Source organism: Magnolia sinica, chromosome 3, assembly GCF_029962835.1.
Source record: "Magnolia sinica isolate HGM2019 chromosome 3, MsV1, whole genome shotgun sequence".
Taxonomy (NCBI): domain Eukaryota; kingdom Viridiplantae; phylum Streptophyta; class Magnoliopsida; order Magnoliales; family Magnoliaceae; genus Magnolia; species Magnolia sinica.
This window is the reverse complement of record NC_080575.1, coordinates 99,471,593-99,477,592: the sequence shown is the minus strand read 5'-3', so window position 1 is coordinate 99,477,592 and position 6,000 is coordinate 99,471,593.

The window sequence follows — 6,000 nt, the reverse complement described above, 5'->3', positions numbered from 1 at the left end:
CTGCCGCTCGATTCGGAGCTCGGAACTCCGACCAAACCGAAGCTTGGCTCGGACTCATGATACAATATGCGTCTAACAAATTAACGATAAGGCTTCAGGAAAAGAGCATCACGTCATGGGCAAACGGGTTTCTAGGCGACGACCTTGGGACAGGCGAGGTGAGCTTGGCCGAGCCGAGGGCTCGTCCTCGTCCTCATCTTCATCTGAAGAAGGATATCCCGAGCCGAGGTTAAAGCGAAATGAAGACATCTCGAACGCTCATCTCAAACGCTAAACTAAGAAACTGCCTAATGCAGTCGTGACCGATAACCTCGCCCATGGATATGCTATACGATCCCTGGATTGCGTGCAATATCTCCATGATCTCAAAATCTCATTGATTGAGTAAATCGTGCCGAGATAAACGGACTCAGACCATCTGATGGTCAGGTATAAATACAGTAAGACTCCATTACTATAGGTATGCAACATCTTACACTCTCCCCCTACTTCCCAAATTAGACCCAGATTCTCTTGACCTGACTTAGGCTTCGGAGTGTACCCCGCCTTAGCCAGGGTCTCCTTTGCTTATTTCAAGTGTGCAGGTCCAAGGGGTTGGAGCGGTTCGGGGTTCGCTAGTCAAAGCGGGGAGTCGTCTAGATTTTATCATCAACAAGACCCCAACTTAAATACATGTGATTATTCCCAACCTGACCTAACCCAACCTGAATTTGCTCAACCTGGACTCAACCTGAATTCCAATTGGGTTAGTGTTACACAAACTCAGGTTGTGTTAATCAAGTTCGGTTGACCTGAACCCAAGTTGCAGAACACCCTTCAAAAACTAGAAAGGTATAAACAAGATTTTATTATGAACAGTACACGTGCCATGTGAAAAATGTTATTACATTTGTATATTTGGGTCTATGATCCCCACATTGGGGTCCACAAATCGGACCATCCTTATTGGCATGAAGGTGTGGCCCACCGCATATATGGTGTATGAGACGCCACAACTCGAGAAATCGGTCAAAATTCAACTGGTTATGTCATATGCGTATGGTTACCAGTCAGCTAAGATTATTTTTTTAAAGTATGCTCCGTATGCTAAGGGGACCACCATTTGGGTGGTACAGATGAGCTGGTTGCATGCCAGGCTTGCAGCGGATGTCTCCAGCATTTAAAATTGGAAATGCTGGTCACTGATGACACACTTTTCAAGAAAAATAAGAAGAAAAAAAATTTATTTCATTAACACGAAATTTACATTCTTCTGCCTTTTTCAAAAAGGTTTTCAAGAAGTCTATTAATCTACTACATTTGTTCACAGCTGAGGTAGGACCAAATGAGAGGGTAGCTTAGGTGGCCCCACCATAATGTTTACATAAAATCTACTTGACCATCAGATCTGTCACCCCATGTTACTTCAAGAGTCTAAAAATCATATACTTTCGTGATTCAAGTGGACCACATGATTGAAAATGACACGAGGTAATGCACACCCTCCAAACTAATTCTCGTAGTATGGCCTGCGTGAATCATGGACGAGTATGTTTTTGGGCACACAAGTCTAAATGTTTGTGTTGAATGTAATGGTTGGAATGGATTTTATATAATTATCATGGTGGGCCAGTGAAAAATGAGGGTGAAAGTCTCTCTCAAATGTTTCCTTTGGTGTGGCCCACTAGAATCACCCTCAGCCTTCTTTTCTCTCTATCTGGGCTCAATACTGTATTAAATATCTAATGGTCAAAGTGAATCTTGCATAAACATTACAATGGACCTATCAAAATGAAGAACGGCTATATCATTCTGATTTTTTTTTTAATAGTCAATCTATATTTGTATAGATACACTACGTGAAAAATGAGAAAAAATGACTGATTTAGAGACGGTTTTGGACCATCTCTAAAATTGCTTGGTTTAAAGACGCTTTAGAGATGGCCGTAAACCGTTTCTAAATTTTTAGACGGCCATTCTTTTTTATTTTTTAAAGAATTTGAAAAAAAATATTATAGACAAAAAGTATTTGCAAAAATGACATTGACTTGAAAAGAAGAATCTTATATCGAATTTGAAACAAAATTGTATAAAACTATTGACAAATTGTAAAATGATGATTTGAGACTTTGAGACGTCTCAAAGAAAGCGTTGGTTTTTGCTTTTGGATGCCAGTAACTAAATTAGAGGACGTTCTTACAATGTTTTAAATAAACGTTCTATTAAACGATTTGACGTAAATTTAATCAGAATGTAAATTGACCGTCTAATTATAGATGGCCGATGGACCGTCTTATATGCCATAAAAATAACCTCATTAGACGGTATTTAGCAGTCCCTGATTTGAGACTGTATGACCGTCTCTAATAAGAAGTCTAAGCGTCTCTATGACTCCAGCAAGACTTTCATAACAAAATGATATTTTGAATTAGAAAAAAAATTAAAAAGATAAAAAATAAATTTTAATAATATAATATAATATATATTAATATATATAAATATTATATTTGAAAAAAAATTAATTCTACTTGGAAGGCCATATCTGCTCATCAATTCAATAAGAAAATGATATTTTGAAAAAGAAAATTTAAAAATTAAACAAAATTGTAAAAATTGCAAAAAATTAAAAAATATATATATTTTAAAAAAGAAATCTATATTTTGTATTTTGAAAAGAAAAATTAAAAGTTGTATAACAAGAGATTATAAAAATGATATTTTGAAAAGAAAATTTAAAAATTAAACAAAATTGTGAAAAATTGACAAATTGTAAAAATTTTTTTAAAAGAAAACTAGATTTTGTATTTTGAAAAGAAAAATTAAAAAGTTGTATAACAAATTTAAAAATGATATTTTGAAAAAGAAAATTTAAAAAATTAAACAAAATTGTGAAAAAATTGACAAATTGTAAAAAAATATATATTTAAAAAAAATTAAATTAGATTTTGTATTTTGATAAGAAAAATTAAAAAGTTATATTAGTAATGTGATATTTAAAAATGATATTTTGAAAAGAAAATTTAAAAATTAAACAAAATTGTGAAAAAATTGAACATATATGTAAATTATATATATATATATATATATATATATATATATATATATATATATATAAAGAAAATTAGATTTTGTATTTTGAAAAGAAAAATTAAAAAGTTACATAACAAGATTTCGATAAAAAATTGATATTTTGAAAAAGAAAATTTAAAAAATTAAATGAAATTGTGAAAAAATTGATAAATTGTATATATATATATTAAAAAGAAAACTAGATTTTGTATTTTGACAACAAAAATTAATAAGTTATATAACAAAAGTGAGATTAAAAATTGATATTTTGAAAAAAAAAAAAAACTAAATTAAACAAAATTGTGAAAAAATTAAAAAAAAATGTAAAAAAAATATATATTTTAAAAAAGAAAACTAGATTTTGTATTTTGACAAGAAAAATTGGAAAAAAAAAAAAAAAGGATCTATACCAAATTGAATGGATGTGGCCTACAATACACAAGGTGGGATTAAAAACATGTAAACGTGAAAAGAAAAAAGAAAAAGAAGAAGAAGAAGCAGAGTGTTAACTCGAGGTTAAAAAAAAATATATACATGTTTAAGAAACAAGAGTGCAAATCAAAGTTCCTTAATACCTTGGTAAAAAAGAAAATGGTTTAAATTCAACGGTAATATCAAATGGTTGAGATTATCCAATCATCGTGATATTAAAATAAGTGTTCTACCCAACAGAATAGATGTGCCCTTCAACAAGTGCAGACCAAAGGAGATTGAAGCATATAGATGTTTAAAAAGAATAATACAAGTTAATATTATTCATCAGGATAGTCAAAAAGAAAATGGTCCAAATTAATCCAATGGCAATTTCAGACAGTTAAGATCATCCAATCAGTGTGACCTTTGGAGAGGTACAGGTATGCCAGGTGTTGTCAACATTAAGAATTGGTACCAAATGCATACATTAATATGGGTCATTCTCATGTTATCACTTTTCGGCTATTAACTCGTCTCAAAAGCAATGAGATGTAAACTTGCACAGCTTAGATATAGTTTAAGTTGCTTGTTAATTAAAGAGGAACTGAAATATAGTTTAAACCAAATGGAATCTCAAAAAAAAAAAAAAAAAGACGACCGACATCCATCTAATCGTACTAAGTCTACCAATCAGGTGGCAGAGATTGTTCCATGAAAGGCATTCCCTGCTCTCCACCCATCCACAATGGCCCATATTAGTTCCAAGGACTCCAAAACAGTAAAACACAATACATAAGTCTCACTAAAAACCCTAGAACTTGCAGAAACACAAGACAATGACACAAACAGAATTTTTTCCAAATGAAATTAAATTAATATCAGAGGTTAGTTTCCAAACACCACTAGTAGAATCAAACAATCTTTAACAAGAAAACAAAATCAAACCCTACAACCCCTAAAATTCAACATACAGCCTCATCAAAACAACAAAATCCAAACGTGAAAAAATTATCATAAGAGTGATTTCATGACCCACCTGAGATTATTGAGTTCTTATGATTCGAAATCACATCCTAAATATATGATGGAAAAATATATGGACGATGTCGATATACATAAAATATATCAAGGTGGGCCATACACGGTTAGAGTAACACCCATGAAGGAGTTATCTAAATAGTGAAATGGTACTATAAGGTCACCTCAACCTCCCATGAGGTTAATCTGTGTGCGCCCCACCACGATGTATGTAGAACATCAACACCATGCATTTGATGTGTCCCATTTAAGTCCAAAAATCAGTCGTATACAAAACTCAGGTGAGCCATAGCATCTAAAACTATGTGAAGACATCACTAAAACATATAAAAGCATTCAATTGGTGGGGCCCACATGAGTTTTCGATGTGTGTGAAACTTGGGTTGACTCCTATCAACTATAGTGAATGGGCTGGATCTATGAACCACATCTAGGTGGGCCCAATAAATGATTATGAATGTTTTAATGGGAGGGTAACCCTCTCAACTATAATATGTGGTGTGGCCCATCCCAGTCATGGATTGACTTTAGACTTTATTTTTAAGCTTGTGGCCTAAAGTTACGGTTTATGATATCCACATCGTCAATCCATTTTTCCAGATCATTTTAAGGCCCGTTTGGACAAGTAGATTAGAAGGGATTGGAAGTTAAATCCCTATAGATTGGCCGAGCATGCCAAACAAACTAGGTGATCTGATCCCGGGATATACAATCCCATGGATCTTAAGACAATCTACTGACAACACCATCATTACCTTTAAATCCCATCTAATCCACCCTAATCCGGTCAAATTTGCCTGGGACATGTTTGGTTCGAGGGATTGGAAGGGATGGGAAGGTTTAATCCTGGGATTGGGCGAGTGTGCCAAACAGACTTAATATATAGCAATCTGGGGGAATATAGCAATTCCATAGATCTTAAGACAATCCATTGACAACGCTATCATTACCTTGAAATCCATGCCATCCACCCTAAAACCATTCAATCCCTTCCAACCCACCCATCCAAACAGGCTCTTAGTGGTTGAGTCCACAATCAAAGTATATCTAAAGCTCAAGTAGACCATACCACAGAAACAGTGGGAATAATGATTTCGACCATTGAAATCTTCCTATGGCCTACAGTGATTTTGATTTGTCATCCAACCTGTTCAATAGATCACAAATACATGGATGAAGGGAAAACTAAAATATCAACTTGATCCAAAACTTCAGTGACCTCCCAAAAAATTTCGATGGTAGACGTTCAATTTATACTGTTTCCTATGATATGGTCCACTTTAGATTTTTATGGGCTTCAATTTTGACCTTACGTAATAAAATTATATGTTAAAATGGATGGATGGAGTGGATAAATTGAATAAATCATAGTGGGCCCCACAGGATGCTTAGGGTATAAGGGCCCTATAGGGCCTAAAAATGTCTTATCTAAGCCGTCTATATATTTTAAAATATTATTATAGGGCATGAAACCAAAAATCATCTAGATTAAAGGCTAAA